The sequence below is a fragment of the Arachis ipaensis genome, chromosome B4, assembly GCF_059453495.1.
Source record: "Arachis ipaensis isolate K30076 ecotype BB chromosome B4, ASM5945349v1, whole genome shotgun sequence".
NCBI classification, from domain to species: Eukaryota; Viridiplantae; Streptophyta; class Magnoliopsida; order Fabales; family Fabaceae; genus Arachis; species Arachis ipaensis.
Window position 1 is genome coordinate 21557369 of NC_142439.1, and position 19372 is coordinate 21576740.

General features: G+C 40.5%; 1 pseudogene; it reads left to right on the top strand.

The window, feature by feature from the left end:
- The first annotated feature begins 3493 nt into the window (after nucleotides 1-3493).
- LOC148566883 (uncharacterized) lies at nucleotides 3494-17783 on the top strand (annotated as a pseudogene).
- The last annotated feature ends 1589 nt before the right edge of the window (nucleotides 17784-19372 follow it).

Below are 19372 nucleotides of genomic sequence, written 5' to 3' on the forward strand. Positions count from 1 at the left end.
ATACTACTCCAAGTTATATAACTAAAATGATGAAGAAGTAACACGTCATCCATAGGAAGGACACCATAAGGGCCGATTTGTTGATATACAAACTCGACCGCATCAAAGTTAGGAGCATCAAGGTTGAAAGGCTCAATCGTTTTTTGCTTCTTACTAGGAGGGGCACCAGAAGCTGCAGCAGAAGATTGTGGAGGATCGACCAGACGAACCCGAGGAATAGGAATTGTTTTTCTCGGTCTGGGAGAACTCGGCACAGGAGGCTTCACTGGAACCTGAGAAGATCCCTCTCCGGCCGCCTTGGCCGAGATGTTTAGAGCAGCAGTTGCCTTCTTCGCCTTCTTGTAGGCCTTCATGGAATCATTATTTTTTGACATCTCTGAAAATAGAGAATCAACCACAAAAGACAAGTTACAACATAGGAGAAGAAAAGCTCAAAAGCAAGTATAAAAACAAGTCAGAGAGTACCCAAAGCAGTTCGAACCAAAGATAGATCACTCAAGAATCTCTTCGTATCCAGATGGGGAGGTTTCCCCCACAAGTCTTCAAGAACAACTACAAAGGCCCGCTCAACCTCATTAAGCATCTCCCATGTATAACGTGGCACTCTCACATTCTTTTGCCACTCTAGAGGAAAAGCAGGTTCGTCATTTTCATCAAGAAAAAAGGGGCGGACCCCCTCAACAGCACGGACTTAGAAGAAATAGTTCTTAAAATATTTAAATGACTCATCATACATGGCAAAAACTTTATGCCCCTGGGCTGATCTGAAAGAAACCCAGGAAGCTTTCTTTTTGGAGGAACCTCCAGGCTTGGCCGAGACGAAAAGATAAAGGAAAAGAGTTTCAGAAGGTGTTATACCTAACTCTTGGCAAAGCAGTTGAAATGTTTTGATAAAACCCCAGGAATTCGGATGAAGCTGGGACGGAGAAATGTTACATGACCACAACAGGTCAGTTTCAAAAGCAGTAAAAGGAAAAGTAACGTTTAATTGGCTGAAGAAGTATTCATAAGCATAGAAGAAGGGACGCTCCCCCTCGATGGAAGTCAGAAAACAAACTCTTCCATCAGAATCAGGGGCAACAAGCTCATAATCCCCCTCACGGGCACTGTTACCACAAATCCTATGGCACTTCCTCAGCTCTGTACAAAATTCAGCATCCACAACAGAAACACACAACAAGACAAGGGAGTCCAGCCAATCGGACATCCCCTCGGGAACTCTAGAAGACATCTCTACAATGTTATTGCAAGAAGACATGAGGCCAACTAATCCTACAAGTAAGAAAAGAAGATGAGATTACTAAAAACATCTCGGACAAGGGAGAAAATAACTCAATCAGATACAGGCGAACACATAGAAAAGGAAAACCCCAAGACTCAAACCAAAGTCCTGGGGCATCCTTTGGAGGCAATAATAAAGCAAGGTTTCTAGTAAAAATCTACTTCTCGCACCCCAGTATCTCTCAAAACAAGAAAAGAAGGCTTCAAATAGCAAGCATTTTCCATCAGAGTAAAACACAAAAGTCTTCAAAAACATTGCCTTACAGTCTAAACCAGCAAAAACCATCCCCAAACATCAAGCACGCCAAACAGAGACCATTAAAGATACAACCTTTTTCAGAATCAGATAAAAGCAACCTTCAAATAAAGCAACGAACAGATGCGGATAGCGGTATCAGAACAGAAACAACAAGGAACATGCAAAGCCTTAAAAGCATCAAGCAAAAACAAAAAGGATCATGCAGAAGATAGAGAAACTCCCAGAACGCACATTTCAACAACAATAAGGCACGATAGAAACAGAAAGATCCAAACTTTCTCTAAAGGAAAATCAAAATCAAAACCTCATCACAAAAACAAAGAGAAAGCACGAAATGGGACTAACCTGGAGACGAAAGAAGCTTCGAGGAAGAAAAATGGAGGCGTAGAAATAAAAGCTGCCCAGAAAATCGCCAAACAAACGCCACAACACAAGAAAAGCAGAAGTGCAAACGAAAAACAGAGAGCAAAGAGAGCGGAGAAAAGAAGTTACGAAAAGGGCGAAGGAGAGAAACCGTTTCTGAGTTTTCAAAAATCAAAATAAAGAGCCAAAAGGAAACGGGGCAATTAATTTTAAAATTAATGAAAACATTAAACCCTCGCACGTTCCCAAAGCGCCGATATAAAAGCGCGCGCTTTTAGAGGAAAAACGTTCTACATTCAAAAGCTTCTACAAAGGAATCAACAAAATGCTTGAGTACGGCTTCACTAGAGAAGGACCGAAGTTAAGAACTCGACCTCAAAAAGAAGACCGAGCTCAAGCAGGGGCACTGTTCATATCCTGGGTCAAGATGACCGAGCCGGGATGTTCAGTAGCAAAGCGACCGACCTCTTTAGGTCAAGAGGACCGACTTCTTTACGAAGAAGTCGGCCAAAGCGGCAGGAAAAGCCCAAAGAAGGGCCCAACTCAAGGAATACGACCCAGATCCAAAGGCAGCCCAAGCCGATAGAGACAAGGGCGGTTCCACGAAAGATAAGCTGACCTCAACAAAAGATAAGATAAGATAAGATAACTAACTTATCTTATCCAAAGAAGGTCACATCTCACTACTATAAATACACTGGAGCACCCAGGTATAACTCATACTCTGATTCTACAATAAACCTGCTTAATACCCATGCTAACTTAAGCATCGGAGTCTCTTGTAGGTACTCCTACCCTCCGGTGACCAAGGATCAGCAATGCAGCAAGTCCAACAAGTCGGACACAACAGCTCCGGCCTTCCCCAGCCAGCCAGACACACCATCTCCGACCAATACAGAAGATCTCATCCGAGATCGACCTCCAGTTTCAGGTAACCCTCGGAACACCATTATAAATACACTGGAGCACCCAGGTATAACTCATACTCTGATTCTACTAAAAACCTGCTTAATACCCGTACTAACTTAAGCATCGGAGTCTCTTGCAGGTACCCTCCACCCTCCGGTGACCAAGGATCAGAAGTGCAGCTAGTCCAACAAGTCGGACACAACAGCTCTGGCCACAATCAGCCAGCCGGACACGTCATCTCCGACCAGTACAGAAGATCTCATTCGAGATCGGCCTACAGTTTCAGGTAACCCTCGGAACATTGGCACCGTTGCCGGGGAAACTGGAAGTCATCCCACCACCATGGCGGACGACCATGACAATGACCATGATTCAGATCTAGAGGATAGAACACCGCATAAAAACGCGGGCACTACACCAAAAGATACTCCGAAATCTAATGGAGACAAAAACTCATCAAATCCAGGAGTAATAGAAGCGCTTCAAGATCGTTTAAAGCAACTCGAAAAAGAAAGCCAGCATCAACGAGAAGTTGGCAAGGATCTACAAAGAGAGGTAAGGCGACGTCGAGAATTAGAAGATAAACTCCTACAACTTGAAGCCGATCTCAAAGCAAAGGCTACCCGGACCACCCCTGAGGACAACTCTCGCAAGGATCAAGATCCATTCACTAGGGAAATCATGAAGACTAAAATCCCTAAAGACTTCAAACTTCTGGATATGACTTTGTATGATGGCACCACAGATCCCAACCATCATCTCAGCAACTTCAGAAGCAGAATGTACCTCACCGACGCTCCAGATGCCGTTTGCTGCAAAGCTTTCCCAACGGCTCTCACAAAGACAGCAATTAGATGGTTCGACAACCTACCTCCAAAGTCCGTCTCAAACTTCGACGACCTGGCCAAAAAATTCCTGGCCAGGTTCTCCATCCAAAAAGACAAGGCTAAGCACGCTCCCAGTCTACTGGGTATCAAGCAAGGAGATCGGGAAAGTCTTCGCAACTACATGGAAAGATTCAACAAAACATGCCTAGACATACAAAGCTTGCCAACAGAGGCTGCTGTCATGGGCCTCATTAATGGCCTACGAGAGGGACCTTTCAGCCAATCTATATCAAAGAAATACCCCACATCTCTAGACGAGGTGCAAGAGCGGGCAGAGAAGTACATCAACATGGAAGAAAATTTCCGACTTGGAGAAGCCTCGAAATCCAGTTTCACCTACCGAGATAAAGAATCCAAGAAGAAGGAAGATCGAATGGTCAAAAAAATCAAAAAGTATCATAATTACACCCCTCTTCGGGTGTCCCTTGTGGATATTTACAAAGAAGTCTGTAACACAGAAAAGATACCCCTAGCTCGACCACTCAAAGGCAAAAGAGGAGGAGGAAATCGGAACGAATACTGTGAATATCATCGGGTCCGAGGGCATTCCACCAATGAATGCTTCGGCTTAAAAAACATTATAGAAAAATTAGTAAGAGAAGGAAAACTAAATCGGTATCTGGCCACCCGAGATGATGAGCAAAGAAAAAGACGAAGAGATGAAGATGTTGGACGAGCTGAGCGATCACCTCGTACGCCAGAAAGACATGTCCATATGATACATGGAGGATTCGCAGGAGGTGGAATCTCCAAATCATCCCGCAAAAGATACCTCAAAGAAGTATATCATGTCGAAGGAAAGGAGGAAGCACCCGACATCCCTGCGATCACGTTCCCCAAAGAAGACGCATCCGATATCATCTCAGGACACGACGATCCCATGGTCATCACCATCATACTAGCAAACGCCAATCTCCACCGCACATTAATAGACCAAGGGAGTTCTGCCAATATCTTATTCAAAATAGCCTTCGACAAACTCGGCTTAGAAGAAAAGGAGCTTAGAGCATACCCGAACAGCCTGTTCGGACTGGGAGATACCTCAGTACAACCACTGGGATACGTGTCACTACATACAACCTTCAGAAAAGGGAACCAATCCAGAACACTCAAGATAGACTACATTGTGGTCGACGTGAGTTCAGCCTACAATACCTTAATAGGTCGGACAACACTAAATCAACTCGGCGCAATAGTCTCGACTCCACATCTATGCATGAAATTCCCAACTACAGAGGGGATAGCCACAATAAAAGCAGATCAAAAGATGGCACGCCGCTGTTATAACAAAAGTCTAAACCTCAGAGGCAGAGGAGAAGAGTTCCATACAATTGAGCTTGGTGGAGTTCAGAGACGAGAAGAACTCCGTCCACAGCCCGAAGGTGAAATAGAAAAAGTTCAGATCGGAGACACCTCGGACAAAACGACTAATATTGGCATGATCCTAAAAGGAGATGCAAAGGAATTACTAGTATAGTTCTTGCGAGATAATGTCGATCTCTTTGCATGGAAAGCTGCAGACATGCCAGACATAGACCCCAAGCTAATGTGTCACAAGTTGGTGGTCTATCCAGGATCTCGGCCGGTACATTAGAGACGAAGAAAACTTGGGCCAGAGCGATCCCAAGCTGTGGAAGAACAGGTACAAGCACTACTGGAGGCAGGATTCATAAGAGAAGTCAAGTACCCACTATGGCTAGCTAACGTTGTCTTGGTGAAAAAATCAAATGGGAAGTGGCGAATGTGCACCGACTACACCGACTCAACAAAGCCTGCCCAAAAGATCCTTACCCACTCCCAAGTATCGACGCTCTGGTAGATGCTTCCTCCAGATATAGATACCTCTCGTTTATGGATGCATATTCCAGATACAACCAAATCCCCATGTATCCACCAGATCAAGAAAAGACATCATTTTTGATGCCAAAAGCAAATTACTGCTACATTGTGATGCCTTTCGATCTCAAGAATGCGGGAGCTACTTATCAAAGGCTAATGAATAAAGTCTTCTCAGATCACATCAGAAAAATCATGGAAGTCTATATGGACGACATGTTGATAAAGACACAAAGCGAAGAGACATTATTATTCGACCTGGCTTAAGTGTTCGACACTATAAGGAAGCACGACATGCGACTCAATCCCGCAAAATGCACCTTTGCAGTAGAAGCGGGAAAATTCTTAGGTTTCATGCTCACACAAAGAGGAATTGAAGCGAATCCAGACAAATGCCAGGCCATACTCAACATGAAGAGCCCAACTTGTGTCAGAGAGGTACAACAACTCAACGGGAGATTGGCAGCCTTATCCAGATTCTTAGCGGGATCAGCGATAAGATCTCTCTCCTTCTATGCCACTTTAAGGAAAGGAAAAAATTTCGAATGGACAAAGGAATGCGAGCAAGCCTTCCAGGATTTCAAAAACTTCCTATGACAACCACCTATTCTAACTCGACCACGAAAGGAAGAACCACTCATATTGTACCTTGCGGTAGGAAGTCGGGCAGTAGCCTCAGCACTGGTTCGGGAGGACGACAAAGGGCAACAACCTGTATACTTCATTAGTAAAGTGCTGCAGGGATCCAAGCTAAACTACCAAAAAATAGAAAAGTTTGCCTATACTCTCATACTAACATCTCGACGACTTCGCCCGTACTTCCAGGCTCACACCATTAAGGTTCGAACCGACCAGCCCATAAAAGGGATATTGCAGAAAACAGATCTAGCAGGCAGAATTTTACAATGGACAGTCGAATTATCCGAGTTCGACCTCCAATATGAAGCTCGGACAGCCATCAAATCACAGTACTTAGCCGACTTCATTGCAGAATTCACAGATACCCTGGAAACCCCCACAAAATAGAATCTCTACGTGGACGGTTCCTCAAATAAGACTGGAAGCGGCGCATGTGTGATAATAGAAAGCAACCAAGGAACCCAAGTTGAGCTTTTCCTCAAATTTGGGTTCCCCGCCTTGAACAACCAGGCGGAATATGAAGCGTTACTAGCTGGTTTGAAGTTGGCTAAGGAGGTTGGAGCTCAAAAACTCAACATCTTCAGCGATTCACAAGTAATCACCTCGCAAATAACAGGGAGCTACCAAGTCAAAGATCCCACCATGAAAAAATATTTGGATAAAACCAAGGAACAGCTTGGACAACTCGGGGAATATAAGATCTGCCACATACCCCGCAAACAAAATGCCCGAGCTGATGCACTCTCGAAACTAGCCAGCACCAAACCAGGGGGCAACAATAGAAGCCTCATCCAGGAAATGCTGCAAAATCCATCAATATCGGAAGAGGAAAAAGTCCTAGCCATAACAAGTCAGGATCAAGGATGGATGACCCCCATAATTAATTACCTCAAAACAGAAACACCGCCCACAAATGAGAAGGAGGCAAAGAGGTTAAAACGGGAGGCTCAGTACTATACTATCATAAACAACACCCTATACAAGAGAGGGATCTCGCTACCATTGTTAAAATGTGTGCCGACCTCCAATACAAGGGAAATCTTAGACGAAGTACACAACGGCATTTGTGGTAATCATCTTGGAGCACAAGCTCTCACCAAAAAGGTACTTCGGGCAGAATTTTACTGGCCAACTCTACAAAAAGAAGCTACAGAGTTTGTAAAGACATGTTTCCCATGCCAGAAACATGCCAACTTCCACATTGCCCCGCCAAAAGAACTCATCAGCGTAACTTCACCTTGGCCATTTGCAAAATGGGGACTCGGACCTTCTCGGACCCTTTCCCCAGGGATCGGGACAAGTCAAATTCCTCATAGTTAGGATAGACTATTTCACAAAGTGGATTGAGGCAGATCCCCTAGCCAATGCCACTGCTCAAAGAAGCCAGAAATTCCTATATAGGAACATTGTCACGAGGTTCGGGGTTCCACACTCCATCACCACGGACAATGGCACTCAATTCACAGATGCAGGTTTCAGGAAATTAGCAGCCGACTTGAACATAAAACACCAGTTCAACTCCGTCGAACATCCTCAAGCCAATGGACAGGCTGAAGCTGCCAACAAAGTCATATTGGCTGGGCTGAAACGGAGACTACAAGAAGCAAAGGGAGCTTGGGCCGAAGAACTTCCACAAGTCCTATGGGCATATCGAACAATGCCACATTCTACCACAAACGAATCACCATTTTGATTAGCGTACGGAGTGGAGGCAATGATCCCAATAGAGGTCGAGGAAGGGTCCCCTAGAGTGGTCCACTACAATGAACAAGCCAACTCTCAACTTCAAAGAGAAGAGCTCGACCTACTTCCAGAAATCCAAGAAAGAGCTCGGATCAGAGAAGAAGCGCTAAAGCGCCGAATGGCTTCGAGATATAATCAAAGGGTAGTGCCAAGGAGTTTCGCTGAGAATTATCTCATTCTAATCCGAAATAATATTGGAACAACTCGACCTGGAGAAGAAAAGCTGGCAGCAAAATGGAAAGGACCCTACCGAGTCATAGAAGTACTTGGAAAAGGCTATTACAGACTCTCCGAACTCGATGGACGAGAGCTTCCCAGATCATGGCACGCCTGCAACCTAAGAAGGTATTATAGCTAGAGAAGGTAACAGATCTCATAGGCACTCTTTTTCCTGAAAAGGTTTTTTAATGAGGCACCAAGTTGAGATCCAGAAATTATCCGACTTAAAGGGATGAAAAAACTCCCGCATGTATATATTTGCACTTGCTTTTGAATAAAATATATTTTTAGATATTCTACAAATTCTCAAGATGCATTAATCTGAAGCATGCATCGTCCGATTATAAAGTAACAGATCGGCAGAAAGTAAAAAACAGATTCACTGCACGATCACGATGGAAGACCAATAAAGATGAAAACGCGATTCATCTAAAGGTCGACCGAAAAAAGACAAAAACCACCTTCTACAAATCGGCAAAGATGAACACATAATAATGCAAGAAGTTATCGAAAGTGATCCGAAAAAAAAACCTGACGAGGTCTTATGGATTGCTAAATAATAACTTAAAGACTGGCCGACATAGAGAAGTCGGACCAAGTCAACCCAAGTTATCAGCAAATTCCTGGAAAGAGGTCTGGCCAACCCTATAAAAGAGGAATTGCTATAACTTAGAAGAGATCGACCTAACGAAGTCGGTCTCCTACAAAAACAAGTTATATAAGTAATCCCTGAAAGAGACCTAACAAAGGTCCAAGAAAGAGGATTACAAAAATAACTTAGAAGAGATCGACCTAACGAAGTCGGTCTCCTACAAAAACAAGTTATATAAGTAATCCCTGAAAGAGACCTGACAAAGGTCCAAGAAAGAGGATTACAAAAATAACTTAGAAGAGGACGACATAAAGAAGTCGACCTCCTACAAACAAGTTATAAAAGTAATCCCTGAAAGAGACCTGACAAAGGTCCAAGAAAGAGGATTACAAAAATAACTTAGAAGAGGACGACATAAAGAAGTCGACCTCCTACAAACAAGTTATAAAAGTAATCCCTGAAAGAGACCTGACAAAGGTCCAAGAAAGAGGATTACAAAAATAACTTAGAAGAGGACGACATGAAGAAGTCGACCTCCTACAAACAAGTTATAAAAGTAATCCCTGAAAGAGACCTAACAAAGGTCCAAGAAAGAGGATTACAAAAATAACTTGAAAAAGGACGACGCAAAGAAGACGGTCTCCTACAACCAACAAGTTATAGAGTAGTCCCTGAAAGAGACCTGACAAAGGTCCAAAAAAGAGGACTACAAAAATAACTGGAAAAAGGACCAATGAAAAGAAAACGGTTATGGGTTGCTAGTAAGAGCCAGAAAACCAAGAAACAAGTTGGAACCACCCATCCACGACCTCAAAGGATCCAACCCACAAGCAACAAGTGCAAAGCAATCCAAAGAGGCCGAAAGCTCCGACATTTTCAAAAAGTGCTAAGACAAGCGCAAACAAGCAGGATATAAAATATAATATTATAAAGCTTCAGGGTCAGGCCCAAAAGCTTGAAAGCTACTTATTGTTTTTCAAAGTAAAGTTGCCAAACCAGCAACCAAAAGGAATATCAACAGTCAGCAAAATATTCAAACTACAAATAAGGAGTTTAAAAGCCCACAAGCCAGGCCGACTACACGAATATCCAAAGAAAAATCAGCAAAGATCGGGAGCCTTCCCGGCAGCATCAGTACGGGGAGAAGGAGGCCGAGTCTGAATAGGCACAACATCCACGGTTCCATCATCCCGGTTCAGAATCTGGCAATCCGGATCAGACACAACTGGGGGAACTGAAGAGGTTGACACTTTCGCAGAAGACACAGGGGGAGGTTCAACATCATCATCATCCTGGTCATCAGGGATAATCTTACCATCCCTCACAACATTATCCAGGTTGAAAAGAGTAAGGTCGGCCTCGGGAGCAATAATCCGAACCTGCTCCCTCAAGCTCTCATAGGCAGCAGTTACGCTGCCAACAAGATGACTTTGGAGCTCGGAGCAATCCGCTCGCGCATTCTCCAACTCCTCCCTCAGGCGCACCACCTCCCGATAAGATGTCACATAACTGTCCTTATGCCTCAATGCCGTGTCCTCGGCCAACCGCACAGAAGCCGCTAGAGCAAGGGAACTCGCCTTTTCGTTCTCCAGATCCTTCTCCAACTTGGCTACATTTACCTCAAGCTCTTCCTTCAGGCCCTTCATTCGGTCGAACTCCTGTTTAGCCTCCTCTATAAACTCCTTGGTGGCATAGAGAGGAAGATTCTGAGCAGTTCGGTACAGAGCAGCCCCCATATATGCCATTTTAACACTATTTCGGGTCATAAAATTCAGATGGCAAAGGATTGACACATCATCCATGGGGAGGGTACCGTAGGGACCGATTTGCTGATCTATGAATTCGATTGCATTAAAATCAGGGGCGTCAAGGTTAAAGGCCTCAATCGTTTTCTGTTTCTTATTGGGAGGAGCACCAGAAACAATGGCAGAAGTCTATGGAGGATCAGTCAGACGAATTCGAGGAGTGGGGATCACCTTCCTTGGCCCAGGAGAACTTGGCACGGGCGGCTTCACAGGAACTTGAGAAGATCCCTCTCCGGCCGCCTTGGTCGAGATGTTTTGAGCAGCAGCAGCCTTCTTCGCCTTCTTGTAGGCCTCAATAGAATCATTGTTTTTCGACATCTCTGAAAATACAGAATCAACCGTAAATGACGAGTTACAACATAGGAGAAGAAAATCTCAGAAACAAGTATAAAAATAAGTCAGACAGTACCCAAAGCAGTTCGAACCAAAGATGGATCACTCAAGAATCTTTTTGTGTCCAGATGGGGTGGTTCCCCCCACAAATCTTCAAGAACAACTACAAAAGCCCGCTCAACCTCATTAAGTATCTCCCATGTATAACGTGGCACTCTCACATTCTTTTGCCACTCTAGAGGAAAAGCAGGCTCGTCATTCTCATCAAGAAAAAGGGGCCGGACCCCCTCAACAGCACGGACTCGGAAGAAATAATTCTTAAAATCTTTAAAAGACTCATCATACATGGCAAAAACTTTATGCCCCTGGGCCAATCTAAAAGAAACCCAGGAAGCTTTCTTTTTGGAAGAACCTCCGGGCTTGGCCGAGACAAAAAGATAGAGGAAAAGAGTTTCAAAAGGTGTTACGCCTAACTCTTGGCAAAGCAATTGAAATATTTTGATAAAACCCCAGGAATTCGGATGAAGCTGGGATGGAGCAATATTACATGACCACAACAAGTCAGTCTCGAAAGCAGTAAAAGGAAAAGTAACGTCCAACTGGCTGAAGAAATATTCATAAGCGTAAAAGAAGGGACGCTCCCCTTCGACGAAAGTAGGAAAACAAGCCCTTTCATCAGAGTCAGGAGCTACAAGCTCATAATCCCTCTCCCGAGAACTGCTACCACAAATCCTATGACGTTTCCTCAGCTCTACACAAAATTCAGCATCCACGACAGAGACACACATTAAGACAAGGGAGTCCAGCCAATCGGACATCCCCTTGAGAACTTTAGAAGACACCTCTACAACGTTATTGCGAGAAGACATGAGGCCAACTAATCCTACAATAAGAAAAGAAGATTGGATTACTAAAAAACATCTCGGACGAGGGGCAAAACAACTCGACAGACGAACAAACAAGAAAAGGAAAACCCCAATACTCAAACCAAGGTCCTGGGGCATCCTTTGGAGGCAGTAACAAAGCAAGGTTTCAGGAAAAAGCTACAGCTTACGTCCCAACATTTCTCAAACAAGAAAATAAGATCTCAAATAGCAAACATTTCAAAGAAGAAAAACACAAAGTCATCAAAACCACTATCTTCCTACAGTCTATCAGCAAGGAGCATTGTCAACATCAAAAATGCCAAGCAGAAAATCATCAAAGACACAACCTTTTTCAGAATCAAGAAAAAACCATCATCGAAGGCGCAAGCAGAAACGTTGATAACATGCAAAGGCCCTAAAAGCATCAAGCAACAGGAAAAGCGAAAAAGCTCATGCAAAAGACAAAGAAACTCCAGAACACACAGCGATCAGGCACGGCAAAAGACAGAAAGATCCAAACTTTCTCCAAGCAAAAATCAAAACTTTCTCAAAACAGACACAAAAAGTGACGTAGAAAGAGAAAGGAAGAAGAACCAAACCTGAGAAAATGGGAGAAAGCCGCAAAGGAAAGCAGAAAAGCGGAAGCGACAGGCGAAAGAGCCACCCCTCGAACTCTAAGCAAGAAACAGAAAGCGAGAGAGTAAAGGGAGAAGTTACGAAGAAGAGCGAAGAAGAGAAACCGTTTTTGATTGAGAAATTCAAAATAAAAAGCTAAGGGAAAACGGGGCAATTAATACCAATTAATGAAGGTATTAAACCCTCGCACGTTCCCAAGAACAAGGCGCTGGTATAAAAGCGCGTGCTTTTAGAGGAAAACGTTCTACATTCAAAAGATTCTACAAAAGGAAGAAATCAACAAAATGCTTGAACTCGGTTTCACTAAAGAAGGACCGAAGTCAAAGGACTCGACCTCAAAAAAGAAGACCGAGCTCAAGCAGGGACACTGTTCATACCCTGGGTCGAGCTATCCGACCCGGGATGATTGGCGACAAAGCGACCGACCTCTTCAGGTCAGACTATCCGACCTCTTCTTCTAAAGAGCTCGGCCAATCGACAGGAAAGCCCAATAAAGGGCCCAAATAGAGGAACACGACCCAAATCCACAGGCAGTCCGAGCCTACAGAGATAAGGGCGGTTCCCTTGAAAATAAGCTGACCTCACCCAAAGATAAGATAAGATAAGATAAGATAACTAACTTATCTTATCTAAAAAGGTCACTCCAAACCATTATAAATACACTGGAGCACCCAGGTATAACTCATACTCTGATTCTACTAAAAACCTGCTTAATACCCGTACTAACTTAAGCATCGGAGTCTCTTGCAGGTACCCCCCACCCTCCAGTGACCAAGGATCAGAAGTGCAGCTAGTCCAACAAGTCGGACACAACAGCTCCGGCCGCCACCAGCCAGCCGAACACGTCATCTCCGACCAGTACAAAAGATCTCATCCGAGATCGGCCTACAGTTTCAGGTAACCCTCGGAACAGTAATTATATCCTTTATTTAAATGATATGAATAAAAACTTATTGACAACACAAAAAATTGTTAGCAATAAAAAGGTAATTTAAATATAAATCTCATAAAATCTCTCAATTTAGAGAAACCTAAAAATGAAGAGTTTGTAAAATTTTGGAGGGTTAACACAAATTCATAAACCCTTGCTTTTCAAATAATAAAACTTAGGAATGAGATTAACGAACCCTCTAAAGCCTTTTATTTTCTCTCCTCCAAAATCTTTTACAATCAAACTCATGAATACATCATAAATGAAAATGACATTATTAATTTGAAAGTGGAAATATGCACTCTAAAACAAATAGTTTCAATGATGTCTCCTCTACAGTCTTATATTTGAAGTTGACACCAAAATATATAATAATGAGTTTAAATATTATTTTTCATAATTTGGTGATAATTGAAGAAAAATACCGATAATTTTTTTCTTCCCATATGTTTCACTTTTTTGTCTTTTTTAGGCATGTTATCATCCAATTGACTTATAATGCTTGAGATTTCAAATCAATTAAGAGTAAATAACTATTTTGATAACGAAAAATTCTAATTTTGACAAAATAAATTTTAATATTTGTTTTTGGCAAAATAAATTTTTAAATATCAAATCTATTTGATGAAATAGTAATTTAAGTGTAGTTTTATGAAAATAGATTAAGTAAAGAAAGATTAAGAAGAGAGTTTAAGGATAGATAAATTTATGAGGAAACACTTTTATTAATAGCAAATAAGCAACATAAGAACTAAAAATATAAAATAGTGGTAGAAAATAAGTGTTGAAATTTTTATTAATGTCGAGAATGAAAGAACTCTTTTAAAATGGACAAGGGTTAATTAAATTTGCTATCATGTGTTCTAGTGGAATATGCAAATACTATTTTTTTTTTTTTTGAATTTTTTTGTTTGAATTTAATGAACAAAATGCAGAACAATGAGAAGAATTGGAAGAGAGAAAATGATAGAAATGATCTCTCAAATTTTAGAAAAAGAGAAGTGGGTTGAAGTCCTTTTATAGTCTCAAGCCATTTTAAAAAGAAATATATTGTCTAATAATTATAATGTCATATTCCGTCTACTTTCTTTTTTTTTATCCAAAGGCTTCTTATTACTAAATAGGATAATTGGTAGAAGGTGTTTTTGGATGTTCTCATTATTTTAAGTCATTAACTAAAAATAGGTATAAAAAGAAAGTTGATCTCCATAAATTAAGATAGCAATTCTATGTATTCTAACAATGGTCTATATATTCCTTATAAAGAGGTATCTGACTAAAAGAGTGCTCATGACATGTAAGTATGTAACATTAATAAAGGAATATCTAGTTTAGTTTATTTTTAACTAGATATACTCTTTAACTAGATACACTCTCTACATTTTAAATCTAACTAATTCACTCCTACTAATTTAATTTTTATTTAAAGACAACTTTATTTTTTTTATCATATTTTAGATCATCTTAAAATTATTATTTATAATAACAAAATTGTATTTTTAGTGTACAATCAGATAACCTAAATATTTAGAATAATATGTTAATAATTAGTCTATTTTATCCAACAGAAAATAATATTTAAAAGTTCATTTTATTAAAATTAAAAATTGAGATTTATTTTAATCTAATCATAATTTTTTAAATACCAAAATGACTAATTATTCATGAATTAATTTAGGAAACTATAGTCCTTCATTCATGATTTAAATGAAAAAGATAAAGGAAAAAAAAAATGAAATGGTACTCCGTTCCATGTCTCCATCACGTAACTAACATAGCTTGGAATCTAATGTTATATATATTGACAATTTGACACTTTTTTTTCCTCCACTCCTTTTTTACTTTTGTATGTGTGTGTGGTGTATATATAATATACGTTCTTTGAAGCAAATACAAGATGATATGGATTGCCTTCGAGAAAATCTACCAAAACTTGGCAGATAGATAGACTCCTTTCCCAATCGATCCTATATCACTGTCTTCACACTTCATAGAAGAAAGAAATTTTGCTGGAAGTATCTTCAAACACTACAAAAGAAAAAAAAGAAAACAATGAGTATCATTAGAATTATCGTTAGAAAAACAAATAAAATCCAATGATAAATTAATTATCGACGAATTTATTGTCGAAAGGAATTTAATAGTATAAATTTTGTCGGTAATTAGTTATTGTCAGATTTTTTCGTCTAACAGAAATTACAATCGAATTCTGCAACGGATTATCTACCTGAAAAATTATTTGGTTATCGGCAGATTTTTCTAACGATAATATTAGCGCCACAATATCTTGTTTCCCGCATTATTACCGTCGGATTATGCCCTTAGTAAATCCGACAGTAATATCAATTTTTTTAAAAAGATATTGTGACGCAATTTTTTTTAAAAAAAATTCTTTTTTAATTTTAATTTATTTTTCACACAATTGGTGGTCAAATTATAAATAATAGAAATCAATTATGTAATATTAAAATATCAAATGTTCAAATAAATTAAAAGTTAAATAAATTAAATAAATACAATAAAACATTAAAACAAAGCTCTAATCACTAAAGATCCTGGTAGTCATTGTCGTTGTCATAAAACAGTGAAACGCAGTGATGTCTGTGTCCCACTAGCAGCACTACTGCCACCAGCAATACCGCTGCCACCAGCGGGGCCATTACCAACAACGCGCATCTGAGCTCAGTACACTGTCATCTGCTGCTCCATCTGCTGAAGTCGCTCCAGTTACTCCTTCCACTCTAGCCTAAGGTCATCCGTGTTCCTCACGCGTGTGAGGATCTTCTGATACCTCTCCCGAGTCTCGATCAGCTCCTAAGCCTATTCATGAAAGCTCCGGGTGAACTCCTGCACCTGCAGCCTTAAATCAATACCTTCCTCGGGATCGACAGCTCAACTGGGGCAAAGGAGGACGATGGCCTCAACGTGGAGGTGCGAAGGTTGCTAGCAAATAATGACCCTAGCTCGTATACGTGGTTCATGTACAGCGCTGAGGCGGTCTTACACCAAACCACATTGGGATCGACGACCGAAGCAGCAAAGCCACTGGCGTTCTCTCCACTTTGCTGAGATTGCTGAGTTGTGGCCTCTAGTCTCTACGTGTAGGACTGCTGTGTAACACATGTTATTATGATTAGGACGACAGTTGTACAGCTAATTAAAAATTTTATATCACAAGATTAGACGTTTACTCACATAATGATCTGTAGATCGCTAATCAGCGAACCTCTCTTTGCTTTCCTTCAAAGTGTGGGTGTATTTGAAGGTCTATGCCATTGTCTCATCACGATCCAACGACTTCGATTACACATGTTGCATTGAAACAATATGTTAGGATGCCTACTAATGATATGTCAAAGAATATGACTAAGTTAATAACAAAATTAGAGAAGCTACATACTAGCCTGACCTTAGTCTTCATGAAGATCGCTGAGCCGCCGGTATACTTGGATGACCTGGCCGATGCCTTGTTAGTCTCCCAGTGAACTTACAGAGCTTTCTTGATTTTTTGGCGGAGCCAAGGAGTGTGATGGTCACACCTCTCACGTAGATCCTCCAGCATCTGTTACAGCCGCCTACCCATTCGATGGTCATATATCTTCCTTATGAGGGCATTGTGCTCCTTGTCCCATATAAAGTTCAACTGCACAAAGAAACTTTAAAATTAGTTAATCAAAATATATCAGATTAAATAAAATAGAAGATATAAACTAGCTAAGAAGGTTTGACTATATTAAGTTTTTACCGCCCACTTCTAAAACCATCGCTCTCTTGTCTCAGAGGGGATCTTCTTATAGCTCGGCCATGGATGGTCGTACATCATCTTGATGACGTTAGTCATCTCCTGAGTACATACATTGTTGTTTGGCGCAAACCTATCAACAATTCACAAACAAACCAATATGGCAATATAAATTAAAACTTCAGAAGCAAATAACCATAATATATAGAGAATTTTTTAGAAATTTTAGCAGAGTTTTATCTATAACTGGAATGCGCCACAAACTCTATCCATCAACAATTAACTTAAATAGCACCAATTTTCAACAATCAATGAACAACAGTCAATAATCAAGAAGCAACATCCATAAATCCACTAAACTCACTAAACTAGAATCAAGAATTAATCAATAATTAGGATATATCAAACACTTTGAGCAATTCAAACCTACAACCCTAAATCTACTAAAACCAGAATCAACTATCAAGAGTCACTAATCACGATATATGAAACACTTTCAACAGTTTAAACTTACAACCCTAAATTCACTAAAACTAGAATCAATAATCAAGAATCACTAAGCACGAGTTATCAAACACTTTCAGCATATAAAAGACTTAAAACAGTACTTACGTTGTTCTGCTATCAGGCCAAATCATCATCCGTACAATGGAAGGTGGTGGAGAGGCATCGGCTGGCTGGCTTCCGTGAAAGGATTTCGACGTCACGGTATCCGTTGCTGGAGGCGGCGTCGCTGAGATAGTGGGCTACTGAGCAGATGAAGGCGGCGTCGTCACCATAGATGCAGGGACGTAGTTGGGGTTAGGGACCATGATAAACAGCTGTGACGTCACCGAGGTAGTCAGAGTAGAAGGAGAGGATCCAGAATTCCCAAGGGTATCGGCAGAAACTCTTCCTCTACCACGACCACGACCACTAGGCTAATCCGCAACACCTCTACCCGTCGTCATGTCTGCAAAGAGCATACTAATTAAAAATATGCTAAACATATTCACAATATCATTCAAAATAATTAATCAAAATAAACTACATTAAACTTAGTTAAAAAAATACATTATCCATTGAAATCAAATAAAATAAAAAAAGGTAAGTGCACATTCCAACAACACAAACATTTAGCAATATATAGTACTACATGTATAATTTGTCCGTATGCAAATAAAAAGTATCCATAAGTCATTTAAAATGATCTCATATTTGATCTTTTTAATTTACTGTCATTTTCACGCTTAAAACATATTGAAAATTAATGTGACTTATTATTAGAGTCTTTAATCAAAACCAAACAAAGAGAACAAATCAACAATAATTAACACAAATCAACAATAATCAGAAATTCAAAATAAGAAATCAACCTTATAAATTATAATAACTAGTTCAGAACAAATCAACAATAATCAAAACATGTTTTAATTAGAATCGGAACAAATCAGAACTAAATAAGGAACACAAATCAGAACATGTTCTAATTAAAATTGAAACTAAATAAGTTCAGTATCCTAAATTCAGAATTTTTCACTACAAGAAAAACGCTGAGAACATTCAAATTTACCATCAAATTTAGCGGCGATGACTACAGTCGGATTTAGCGTCAGATTAGCGACGGGTTTGATGAGAAATTTGTCATATTAAATAATTACCGGTGGATAGTCGCTTCTGACGGTAAAATTGCCTGTAATTTTTTGTGGAAAACCACAACAAATAGGCGCTAAACTTTAGTGTCGGAGTTATCGTCGGAAGAATCCAATGGTAGACACGTTTAATAGAACGCTGTGTTTTGGAGATCCGAACCAAATTACCGTTGGAAATATCCGCCAGTAAATACGACGGTAACCGTGCCCTAAATTGAAACCGTGAACCTCCTCCCCCCTTCATTTTGAATTTAGTCTCTCTCTCTCTCTCTCTCTCTCTCTCTCTCTCTCTCTCTCTCTCTCTCTCTAACTTCTCACCTTTGTCTCTCTCTCTCTCTCTCTCTCTCTCTTTCCTCTCACCCTCTCACTCTCTCTCTGACCTTCTTATCTCTCCTCTTTGTCAACTTCCTCTGCCACTGTCGCTTTCGCAAATGCCTCCGACGCTACCACTGCTGCTAAACGTACATGCTGCCTCTGCTGCAACGCCCCTGCCAAATCTATTTTTGCCGCCACTGCTCCTCCACCCTTCTTCAAGGTTTTTTGTTTGAACTCTAGTTATTTCAAATTTTGTTATATCAAGTTAATTAATTAGTTAGTTTAATTTTCTATTTTAGTAGATATAGGTGGTTAGGATAGGTTGGAGTGGTTAGATTAGATTCTGAGATTATCGAAAAATATTAGATTATTAAGTTGTTTGCTG